General features: G+C 47.9%; 1 protein-coding gene across 1 annotated transcript in view; it reads left to right on the forward strand.

Moving 5' to 3' along the window:
• The window catches only part of LOC126538860 (alkaline phosphatase-like), a 71,995-nt gene that overhangs the window by 9,369 nt on the left and 49,350 nt on the right, over positions 1 to 13,276 (forward strand). The window lies entirely within an intron of this gene.

Genomic DNA, 13,276 nt, shown 5'->3' on the forward strand with positions numbered 1-13,276 from the left:
TTGTGCTACCCATTCAACCGTGGACTACCCCGGGATCAAGGTAGGCGGGAAAGCGCTTTCATACAAAGAAACACAGATAGGTCGATTACTGCTCAAAAGTACGTGCAGTACACTAAGTATTCGAGCTGTGCGAATAGTGATATCTGAGACTTAATTGAATACCAAATAGCACCGGATGCGCATCGACGATCGAATAGATTTTCAATATCTTTCTAAGCCGTTAGCACAATGATATAAAATGACGTTCACATCTTAGTATTTTTAATGTTAGCAAGTGTCTTTGATTACATAGCACGTTATGGAGCGTTGTTTATTAAAAGGGCTAATGAAGTATTTGGAGCAAACAAGTCGCTTCTTCGACTTGTTTATTAAGTTCAGCTTAGCATTAGTTAGTATTATTTAGTATTTTGCATTTTAGTATTATGTTAGTATTATTTAGATCTCGTAATGCATTTCGACGGGGATGAAATGTGAGAACAGCCGTGTACTTAGGTTAAAGTGCGCGTTAAGGAACCCGTGGTGGTCCAAATTATTCCGGAGTCCCCTACTACGGCGTGTCTCATATTGAAATTATGGTTTTGGTACATAAAACCCCATAATATTGTTACGGGGATGTTGGGACTATAGAAAGACTGTATTTGCATTACATACACAAGCAAAGTCACAGTAGTTAAGAATAGCTGACTAGCAACAACGCAGCAGCCAGCGCCTCGCGATCTTCTTCGTTCCTCTTCTTTTATCCTTCCGTAACAGGACCCCGGGTTCTCAAGCGCCGTCTCGGCGCATGGTAGGCGAAGAATTGCGAGCGAAGTATGGCGTCACCCGCGAAGCGTGCACGATGTCAACAGGCGTTGGACTTGAGGATGGATGAAACTGTAATGGCGAAATCTCGTAATTGAGGTCGTTGACTTGACGTAGGACTTCATAAGGCTCTGTGTAGCGAGAGAGAAGCTTCTGGGAGAGGCCGACCCGACGACATGGTGACCAAATTAGCACCGAAGCACCTGGGGCGAACTTACCATCCCCATGGCACCGGTCATAATGCTCGTTTTGTACATGCTGCGAGGCTAATAAGCGAGATCGGGCGACTTGCCGAGCCATGTGAGCGCGATCAATGACTTCACGAGCGTACTCAGTTGCAACACGTGGCACAGAAAGGAGGATGGTGTCAAATGGCAATGTGGGGTCGCGAACATACAGAAGATAAAAGGACGAATATCCTGCGGTGTCATGTCGGGACGAGTTATACGCCAATATCACGTAGGCCAGTGTGGCGTCCCAATCGTGGTGATCATTGGAAGCGTACATCGGCAGCATCTCTGTGAGTGTTTGGTTGAGACGTTTCGTAACACCGTTCGTTTGTGGGTGGTAGGCAGTGGACAGATTGTGCTTAGTGGCACAAGAGTGGAAAATGTCGTAAAACTGAGACAAGAACGAGCGGCCGCGGTCAGTAAGCAACTGTCGAGGTGCACCGTAGTAGAGAATGACGTCGTGGAGGACAAAATTGGCGACGTCTGTTGCGCAGCTAGCCGGCAACGCCGTTGTGATCGCGTAGCAACGGCGATCCACTTATTTCCTCTAGTCGCCGTCGGAAAAAGGCAAAGCAGGTCAAGGCCCACGCGAAAGAAATGTTCAGATGGAACTTCAATTTGATGCAGTCGCCCGACAGGTGGCAGGCAAGGTTTCTTTCGGCGCTGACACAATTCGCATGTTGCAACGTAACGACGCAGAGAGCGGTAGAGACCCGGCCAGAAGAACCGGCGTCGTACACGGTGGAATGTAATCAAAACTCGAAAGTGTCCCGCCGTCGGTGCATCATGAAGGTGTTCGAGACCGACGGGCAAGGAGCAACTCAGGGCCGTCAGGGTTGATACTGCGGCGATAGAGGATGCCGTCGTGCAGCACGAACATGCGGCACGTGCCGTCGGTAATGCCACATTGCACTCCGGCGATGATGGACTGTAAGGATTCGTCGCGTTATTGTTCAGACCGCATCTCGGTCATGTCAGTAAGAGCCATCATGCAGGTCACCGGATCATGCGCAGCAGGATCAGGAGGATCCACGGGGTGACTAGAAAGGCAGTCAGCGTCATTTTTACAATATATGACAATAAATAAATCAATTAATCAATTTACAATAAATGAAAATTCCTAGAGCCGCAAAGTCCAGCGACCAAGCCGTCAGTGTGCGTGGTGGTCACAGCAACGTTCCAGTTCAAAAGCACGTCGACGATAGAGTGAAGCACATATTCACCGTCAGGAACCTGTGGCTGGGCGGTCAAAGTGACGTATGTAACGCCTCGGGGAACAGACGCACATTGTGAAGCGAGCACAAGTGCGGTGGGGCGGTACTCGGAGCTTCGGTGAGCGGAAGCAGTTCTAACAGAAGAACGCCGGTCGCGCAGTCGATGAGATCAGAATGATTGGATAAAAAGTCCAATCCAAGGATAACGCCGTGAGGGCAGTTGTCGATCAGAGCAAAGAAAACAGAAGTAGGGCGGCCCACTGCACTTAAACGCGCAGTACACATCCCAAGAACAACCAGCAAGCCGCCGTCGGTCACATGAAGCACTCAGGCAGCTGCTGGGGTGAGGATCTTCTTTAAACGTCTACGTACGCGAGCCCTCATCACTGGTGCATGGGCGTCGGGGTGGAGCGAAAATAGGAGAAGGAAGTCTGTTGGCTGTGGGGTTGGCGTCAGCACAGACAGAATGTAAACCAAAGTTTTCACGTTCCCGGCGAACGATGGCTTGTACGAGGGGAGCTAAAGAAGGGGTAGCATCACGGCTACGCGAACAGAAAACTGCGGGCGCCATCGCATTCCGTTCACGTCCAACGATTCGCACCACATCCTCTGTTGGCGGCGCATGCTGCTGTGCAGATTGATCTTCACACGTCGACGTTGCGGCAGTATTGTAAAGCCTGGCGAATGATTGCAAGACGCATCGGCTTTTCGCATGCTCAAATTGTCGGCACTCTTTTATGAAGAAAGCCAGAGAACTGCGAGGTCGACAGCACCAGTCGCAGCAGCAGCAGCGCAGCAGCAGGGAGAAAGAACGGAGGCAACGCCATCCGAGATGGTTCAGCTCGGAGGGCGAGCGAAGCCGATCCCGGAGCCGGTCACGGAACGGGTCACGGAACGGGTCACGGAGCCAGTCGCGGAGCCGTTCACGGAGCCGGTCCCGGTCCTTCCCACCCCTGCCGCCCCCGGCCATCGAGGGCCAGCAGCAGCAGCAGAAAAAGAAGAAGCCCAAGGGTCGCACGAAGCTGAGCTGGCAAGCAGGCCCCCCCAAAACTTTGTTTCTGCACTCGGGTAATAACCAGAACAATAGAGAGAAACAGCTAGAGGAAGAAAACAGGGCACTCAGGCGAGAGCTAGAAATTAGCCGTAGAGCGCGCGAAGAACAGGACACAAAAATCAATAGACTAATGCAGGAAGTACAGGACCTCAGGTCAGGTAGCGCTCCCAGGCCGCCATCAACACCCCCACAAAGTCAAGCTACCGAAATGACTCAGGCCAACCTCACCAAGTTTATAGCAGAAATACAGCAAGCTATGAAAAGAATGGAACAGCAGATAACCATGCAGGGAACAGAAATCCGCACCCTACGAAAACAGAAAATTACCGAAGGCGTCAAAGACAAGTTCAACCAGAGACGCCCGGCGTTAGAAAACTACAGTACTAGAGACGACGACCCCGAAATTTAAACATGGACAGTACAGCCAAAAGAACTAAAAAAGAAGAAAAACTAGAAATATGGCAGTGGAACTGCAGAGGATATAGAAGAAAACAAGCATTACTACAACAGTACATCAGCACACAACTAACTCCACCCGACGTAATAGCTCTACAAGAAACAGGGATTACCCCAACACTACAGGGCTACACGTGCTACGAGAATCCGGAGGAAGGGAGAAGAACGGCAATCCTAGTCAACAAAACCCTCATCGCCATAAGCCATGACAGGATAGCCGACACAGACGTAGAGCACGTAATAGTCGAGATCATACCAAAAAAGAAAAGGAAGGGAGGAAGCATATTCATCGTAAATATATACAGCCCCCCGAGACAAAGCAGGGCGAAATTCGACGCGCTGTTCAAAGGAGCAGACAAGCTGGCTAAAGGAAATGCACTAGTCATACTGGGAGATTTCAACGCCAGATAGGAGAGCTGGGGATACACGAGAACGGATCAAAAGGGAAGAGCGGTAACCGAGGCAGCTGACAATATCGAGTGTGAACTCATCACGGAAGCCGATACCCCTACGAGAATCGGGAACAGCGTGAACAAGGACACCTGCCCCGATTTGACGTTCGTCAAAAGAACAAGGCAAGCGGAGTGGGACAACCTAATGGAAAACCTAGGTAGCGACCACTATATCCTAAAGACGCAAATCACAATAGCAGACAAAATTAGACGACAGATAGGAAAAGCAAACATAACGGACTGCAAAGCGTTCAGAGAAGCATGTGGCGATACAATAAAAAGCATCGAATCTATAACAGACTGGGGGAACATGCTCAAAGAAACACAACGCAAATTCACCAAAGAAATTGAGCGTACGCCGCAGACGCCAGACGTGGACTCTAGACTTCTCAGACTATGGGAAGCCAGAAGGGGGCTCACAAAAAGGTGGAAAAGACAGAAATACAACAGGAAGCTCAAGCTAAAGATCGCGGAAATCACGAAAAAGGCAGAAGAGTACGCGGCGCAGCTATCGAAGCAAAATTGGCAACAATTTAGTGACTCTCTAAACGGAACCTTGAGCACTGCAAAAACATGGCGCATACTCAAGGCACTCCTAGATCCGGCAAAATCAAAGACCGAAAACAACAAAGTCATATACCGACTGGTGCACCAGTACGAGGGAACAGACTCGGAACTATTGGACAAAGTACGCAAAAAGTGCTACGGCGACGGCGACCCAGCAGCCTACACAGAGCGCTACAAAGGAGAAGAAAATGGAAGGCTGGATAGACCCATCACCCGGGAAGAGGTGTACGCGGCGATAAGAAGCGCAACAAAGAACACAGCCGCAGGTGCGGACAAGATCAAAAACGCGCTCATCCGCAACCTCGGAGACGAGCTAGTCGCAAAGCTAACCGAATACCTCAATGGACACTGGCAAGCGGGAACAGTACCAGAAGAATGGAAACACGCGGAAGTCATCATGATCCCGAAACCAGGCAAGAAACTTGAAGTGGAAAACCTCAGACCAATCTCCCTTACATCATGCCTAGGCAAGATCTATGAGAGAGTGGTTATGAGGAGGCTACAAAATCATATGGAAGAAAACGAGCTGTACCCCCACAGCATGTTTGGTTTCAGAGCCAGGCTCTCGACCCAAGATGTACTCCTGCAAATCAGAGAAGAGGTACTGAGCAATATCCCGCTCAGCGGAGAGCACATCATCATGGCACTGGACGTCAAAGGCGCCTTTGACAACGTAAGCCACGAAGCCATCCTGACAGGACTAGACAACCTAAATTGCGGCATGAAAATACACAGCTACGTCAAGGCATTTTTGTCCAACAGAACAGCAACAATCGGCCTGGGCGAGCTGAGATCCGAAAAGTTCAACACCCCAAACAAAGGCACACCGCAGGGATCGGTTATCTCACCCATCCTGTTCAATGTTGCCATGATTGGACTGGCCCAACAGCTAGACCAAATCGACGGCGTACGCCACGCCATGTACGCCGACGATATCACTGTATGGGTCACCAAAGGCTCACTCAGGGAAAAGGAAGAAATATTACAAGAAGCTGCGACATGCGTAGAGGAATATGTCAAGGCAAGAGGTCTAGCCTGCTCAACGGAGAAGTCCGAGCTCCTAAGAGTATGGCGAGGCAAGAGGAATCGCACCGTCCCAGAGGAAGTAAACATGAAGTTGAACATCCACCTCGAGGGACAGCCAATCCCGGAGAAGACGCTCATCAGGATATTAGGAATGTGGATACAATCGAACCAACGATGTACCCACACCCTAACACTACTTAAAACTGCAGCCAACCAAGTGGCCCGCATGATAACGCGGGTCTCGCGGAAAAGACACGGCATGAAGGAAGCAGACACACTCAAACTGGTCAGAAGCCTGGTGGTCAGTAGATTGACGTACAGCCTCCCGTACTACCACTGTACGAAGCACGAAATGCAACACGCGGACGCAATCCTGAGGAAAGCCCTCAAGACGGCGCTCCACCTACCGCAGTCAACATCGACCGACGAACTCCTGGCCCTGGGGCTACACAACAGTCTCGAGGAGCTCCAAGAAGCGCAGATAATCGCGCAAATGCAACGACTAAAGCTATCGGCAACGGGCAGAAGACTCCTGAGCAGATACGGCGGTGAAGCTACCATAAAGGAGACACAAAGCACGGAGACGATACCGGACGAATACAGAAACACCATCAAAGTAGCACCGATACCAAGCAATATGGACCCGAACCTACACATGGCACGAAGACAAGCAAGAGCAGAGTACGTACAAAGAACACTGGCAACTAGACACGACACAGTGTACGTAGACGCCGCTACCTACACTCAGGACAGAAACCACAAGAAAAGCAAAGTCGCAACGGTGATCAACTCGGACCTAAAAGAAATCACCAGCGCATCAATTCGGAACTTTACGGTAGTTGAGGCCGAAGAGGCAGCCGTGGCTCTAGCGGCAGCGGAGGGCTACCGATCCAACAGGTCCTTAACCATACTCACAGACTCCCAAGCAGCATGCCGCAACTACCTAAACGGCAGAATCAGCCACAGCGCGCTCCGCATCCTCCGCTCAAGTGGCAACACCGTCAACAACCAGGCCAAACACACGATAGTTTGGGTGCCGGGACATACCGACATTACGGGAAATCAGGAGGCGGATAGGATAGCTCGAGGGCACGCAACAAACCGAGCATCCAACAATCCCGACCCCGCTGAGGAACCCGAGCCGGTAGCCCAAAGCTATTCAGAGATATTAAACTACTACAGAGGCATCAGACGAAAATACCCGCCCCCTCACAAACAACTAAATAGAGAAGACGCCGTAGCATGGCGGCAGCTACAAACGGGAACATTCCCGTGCCTAAACATGCTAAGTAAGATCTACCCCACGCAGTACGAGAGCAAGTGCCCATGGTGTGGAGACAAACCAACCCTATACCATACCACATGGGCTTGCCAGAAAATAGATGGGCTAGCCATAATAAAAAACCCGAGTGCGGAACAGTGGGAGAGGATGCTATCCAGCGACATCCTGAAAGTCCAACAAGGACTAGTAAGGCGTGCACGCAGGGCAGCTACCCTCAGCGGAGCCCTGGACTAGGGGAACCGACCCTGGAGAGAAGATGGAAGACTCCATCTGAAGCCGCAAAAATCACTGCAAAATAGAGAAAATAAACGTTTTTCATCATCATCATCACTCTTTTATGATAGCATCAACTGTCGAGCAGCTTTTGTACATGAGCAGATTAAAGGCGTCGTCAGCAATGCCCATCAGCACGTGCCCGAGCTTCTCAGCTTCTGTCATGTCGTGATCGGCTTTCCGACAAAGCGCCAGTACGTCCTGGATGTACGAGACAGGACTCTATGGGGCATTGGGCATGGGAGGCCAATTTCTGCTTTGCGGCAATTTTACGGCCAGCTGGTTTGCCAAACAACTCCGTCAACTTCTCTTTGTATTGGTCCCAGCTAGTTAGGTCCTCCTTGAGGTTGTCGTGCCGCACCTTTGCCGTGCTTCTTATGTAGAGCAACAGGTTAGCTAGCATAAGCGTAGGGTTCCATCTGTTGATTCCACTCACGCGTTCGTACATCGCCACCCGCTCCTCAATGTCGGCGCCATCGGTCATGCAGAAAGTTCCGAGATCCTTGGTTTGCACAACTATAACCGAAGGGTACTGCGACGTAGCTGGCGACGGTGACGTTGGAAGCAGCAACGTCGTTGTTCCCGCGTGCTCACCGTCGTTCATGGTGGTGACGCTGATGCGACGTCCACTGCGAAGGTTCGTTTCTGGACGTGGTACCCCGCACCTCCACAAATATGTTACGGTTATTATGGGAGTATAGAAAGACAGTATTTACAATATACACACAAGCAGAGTCAGTGTAGTTAAAAATGACTGACCAGCAACAAAACGCAGCAGCCAGCGTCGCTTCCATTATCCTTCCGTAACAATATATCACTTTTAATGACGGCTTCACCTTGAAGTTATCTTGATAATTTCTATTTATATATCTTGACTGCTCCAAAAAAGCACATAAATCAGTTTAGTTGAATGAACCAGATTTTTTTTAAGCATCCTCGAAATACGCCACAAGAAACACCTCAAAAGAGGCCTAAGCATTGTTCAAAGCCAAGCGTGTTAGTTGCTGGCATTATGAATCAGTAACAGCGTTTCGAAAGGCAAAACAATGTTTACGCAGAATGCGCTGTTCAGGCACTGGGCGACAACTGGTGGGACACCAGAAACACATCTTCTGTCTGAATTTCGAATGGAGAAAATTATTTGCGTTTTGCGCGCTCATGATTGGCGAAACTAGGGATATGCCATTTATTGCTGAATTTATACATTAATGTTAGCCTTCCGTGCATGCCGTCATTTGTGCAGCAAGACCAGTCGACATCCAATGCGCGTCTGGTACATTTCATGTAAACTTCTATTTCCTGCTTTTGAGCGCTGCAACTACGTTCCAGAATGAGAAACGGTAGCATATGTTGAATTCCTGAAGTGAGCAGTAATTACCACAAATCTCGTAAAAAAATGTAGACATACAGGATGAAACAGGGAGTCTCGCGAGGATTTCCTCGTGGTACCCTTTGTAGGTTATATTACACATTGCCTTCAATCATAGTCAGAATTACCTCGGAAGTGATTGCGTAAAATATTATTCTCGAAAATGTAGTCAGGTGCAAGTGAAGCCCTATGTATATGTTTAATTGTATCTTTGCTGTCAGTTTTAAAGAGTATTGACGTTACTTTGATCAAGAACACCGTGTTGTCATGACGACGAAAAGGAAGGTGGACTACGTTTTGAATACCCTGAGTTGACATGAAAAGTGTAGGGTGTAGGTAACATAAACATATCAAGTTACCGGGCAATATAACAACTTCATCTGTGTTGTTTGGCCAATCCCTAACTTTCAGTGGCCAGACAAGGACCCCTTATTCTCCCCGGTACTGCCTAGCTGAGTTAAGCGTTTATGTGGTGGCGTATTGTGAAATAACGTGGCGGCCTGCTCTGACACCAGGTAAAAAAGAATTATGGGTCTACCCTAAAAGTGAGAGATTCATAGGAACTCTTTTTTTTTTTCTTTTTTGCCCAGTTAGCATTTGCCATCTACGCCTCGGCCAAGATTAGCGCCTTTTTGTCTGTTTTTCTCGCACAAATGTGTCATTTATATGATAGTTTGTTTCAACTGTGTTTCTAATGAAACCACGTCGTCCAGCCACATTGACCTCTTCGCGCTATAGGCAGATATTTGTCGCCACCACCTAATTGGTGCAGTACGCCAAAACCATACCTAATCGGCAAGGAACTGTCATAAAGTGCCCAAGTTCTTCGTCCACTTTTCTTCCTACGACTTGGTGCACCCTGCTTACATCATCGATCGCGGTGCAACATTCACAGCCGATATGATGGAGGACGTTCTCAAGGCGGAGCACAGCTCTCGCCGAAAGAGCACTGCGTGTCATGCTTAAGCAAATGAATGAATAGCCCGTCTAAAGAGAACGCTGGCTTTCCATGCATATCGACGCGGGATGAGATTTCGATATACGTGGCCTTCGCCTACAATATTGCCTTAAAAGAGACCACTCCGTTTATACCATCTGAACTCGTATACAGGCGCCGTGTCACGTCAACATTCGACGCCATACTACCTGCGGCTGATGATAGCTCGACCAGCAAGCACGCACAAAAGATCACGCCCCCCCCCCCCCCAAAAAAAAAAAAAAATATGCGCAAGCTCGTTCGTCATCAGATTCGGAGCCAACAGCGTACCGACACCCGTCGATACAACCAGGGTCGGCGCGGCGTCCACTGCAATTGCTTTGAATGCATGTGGGTCTGGACGCGCTTCTGTCGCCGTGAGCTCTTGGAAAAACGAGTGCGCCGCTATTACGGCCCGTTCAAAGTTAGGGGCCTCCTCAGTGTGCTAACCTACGAGAACTGCAGTGCCGGTGTTGGTTCGCTCCGTTGTCTTTTACTTTTACACGAACTTTTACATGAACTTTTACACCGCAGGGAAGTTGGCGTAAAAGTCATTGGAGCCAGCTGCTATGAGAGACAATGAAGTGCTTGGGCTGCATGATCTCTTCTAGTCCACCCTTAAAGTATTCTCTGTTTATGTTTAAAATGTGTTTTTCACGACAGTGCTAATTATCGATTACCCTAGAATGGTGTCGAATACGTCAATTAAATTTTTACATGAGGAGGTGGCGGTTCGCGCCATCGAACCTTTGTGCGCTATACAGGGAATTACAATCATTAGACTATTGTCAAAAATATGATCCGTAAAGGAAGAGTCACATTGAGCAACCCCTATCGTGTGTTGCTCTTAGTCTCTCAGTGCTTGATATTTTATCGTTTTGGGTGAACCCACCCGGTCACGGCCGAAAGTTATCTTTCAATGTGCACGAGTACATCGTCGCTACTGGGGGTTAACATGCTAAACACGTTTCTTCTGGTTCTAAATGTCTGATTTGCATTTTTTATTCTCTAGCTGCTTCATAAAAATTGCTATCATCACTTTTCGTACTTACTTTTTACCATTTACTATCATTAATTTTTCCTATTTTGCTACAATTTCACTATTCATCATTCAATAATTCTTTTTGTATATGTATTACGTATTGATGGGTTAGCGAGAAGTCAGGCACACCATTGCAAACCTTGGGAAATCCCTTCTTCCAGGTAAATTAATTGAAAGCAACAACAACGACAACAACAAAGCAGTGAGTCTCTGCTTCACTTGCCTCCGTCTTCCGTCTACGGAATGACATACTCAGAGAGCATGCTGCTGACCAGAAGAAGGCTTGTGAGACACCTGACGGCCCTCTGTTTCCTTCCCGGGCGCGATGCGCTTAACGATGAAGTTATCTTAAAACTGAGAATACCGACCACTAGATCAAGGGAATCACTAAGAAGATGTGCCCTGGCGCGGAAGCACAACTGAACCCGAAGCGACAACTCGCCACGTGCGACGAAGTGCGAAGGTGTTAAAGAGAAATTTGACTCTTCTTCCCAGAAAAGGAAACCAGCCCGGTGGCTGCTTTAATAGGCACTGAGCATGCTTTCATAAGCATATCACTGTGTCACCGGTAACGAGCGTCACCGATAAAGCAGGTGCGACATATCTGGCTGGACGCTTCGCGCTGCGTAAGCGTTGCGTTAAGGTGAAGATGCATGACGCGTGCTAAAGCAGAAAAATAAGAAAGCCAGAAAGTGCTATGACCACTTGTCAGTGCTCGCAGGATTCGATCTATGGACGGCTATCGGACTTGTACGTAAGGAATTACATGCAATTATTTACTTGTATTCGATTACGGTTTGTAATTTCTTTAACCTAATGGTTACTTTGTTTACTCCGTAGCGCTATTATTTTTACTATCTCTTTAGTATTTTTTTCAAAACAGAGTCCAAAAGGGCTCAAAACATAAGCAATAGTTTGCCTCCTTCCCACAATCAGCCTCTTGCAGCTATGACGGCATCACCTGAGTAAGGCAGGCTGGTAGATTTGCACACTTCTCTTGAAAGTCTGAACTCTGAGATTTTTTCTAGTAATAAATTTAGCTGGTTCTCTCCTGGAAACGCATATAGGCAGACTTGATAGGCGGTATCAGCTGCTGTACCATTCTTCGCTTACTGCAGCCTACGAGTTGTTTGATACAGGCTGAAGTTTTTGGACGTACAACTCATTTGTTTCTACCTGTTTGACATTACGGGTCTAACATATAATTATTTTTTTCTGATTGTAACGAAGGAGCAGTATGTCTAGCGCTGAATAATATACAACATCATAATGAATTACACTAGAAATTTGGCCACATTTTCAAGGAGCCTGAACGTTTGCTGCGGTCCGTTATATTTAGCCAGTCTAAATGGTTAAAGAGTGAATGGCGCCAAGAGGAGGCCTATCGGATGTTCCCAATCAAATGAAAACGGCACTCGTAAGGCCACTTCGGAAGTTTAGCATCATCCAAGACAATTTCACGATTATTGACTGGCCCTGTCGAGAGCGTCTTTCCTTAGCCCCCAGCAACCTTTAAGCACTGGGCTCCATAGACAACCTATAGACCCGAACATCGCCGCATTGAGTAAGCGCACTCTACTGTGCAAGGTGTTCCTACGCTACTACACACTCCTCTTCAACGCTCACGTAGAGCAAGTTTTCAGTGTCAATGCAGATGTGTTCACAAGACAACAAGGAAAATTTACTGAATTAAGATTTGAAAAGCGTTTAAGGGTGAAGGTAAGCAACGTGTGAAGGGATGCACAGGACACATAAAAAAGGGCCAAGCCAGCTCGTTCGTTTTACTACGTTTGTGCAATAGTAATGCAATAGGAACGTTACTGTAATCGGTTACATTTTAGTAATGGCTCCGTTGCCTTTGAGGGACACTAATTCCTAACCGTAATTGATTACAGCTTGAAAGAAGCAGTTGTAATCGGGTAACTTCTTTCAGTCATGTGTACATGTCTGCTAAGTAGTTGTAGAAGTAGTTGCGGAAGTAGTAGTAGTAGTATTCGACGAAATAACGAACTTGGCTCCTTAAGAGGAGCCGTTACCGCGAGAGATGCTCATGTCTTACTGAAACATTACGCACATCTTAACACTGCGGAAATCAATTTTATGTTATGAATAACATTGATTTTCATAATGCCTTCGCACACAAATGAAGCATACAAAAACAAGCTCATTTCGTAGCTGTAAAATTGAAACAGTGAACAATGCTGCCTCAGACAGCTACACGATTTTATTGCCTGTGGTCCTGCCGCCAGAGTAGTCCCGTCTCCTTGTCAATGTGCTTGTTCGCCGATACACTGTGAATGTGATCGTCGCCATGCGTTGTCTTCGTCAGGCCATTGTATTCGCCATGCTATCGTACACATAATCATGCCTTCGTACTGATCGTCATGTCTCCTCAGCCGTGTAAATACTTCAGCAACGTCGTGAACTTTGTTGCTGTCGTCATACCGCCGTGGTCCTTCCATTGTTTTGCCTTTGTAGTCAACGCGCACAATGGCTCTCCTTTCACGGACGTGTTGCGTCACCTCATAACTTAG

Source organism: Dermacentor andersoni, chromosome 8 (assembly GCF_023375885.2).
Source record: "Dermacentor andersoni chromosome 8, qqDerAnde1_hic_scaffold, whole genome shotgun sequence".
Classification (NCBI taxonomy): Eukaryota; Metazoa; Arthropoda; class Arachnida; order Ixodida; family Ixodidae; genus Dermacentor; species Dermacentor andersoni.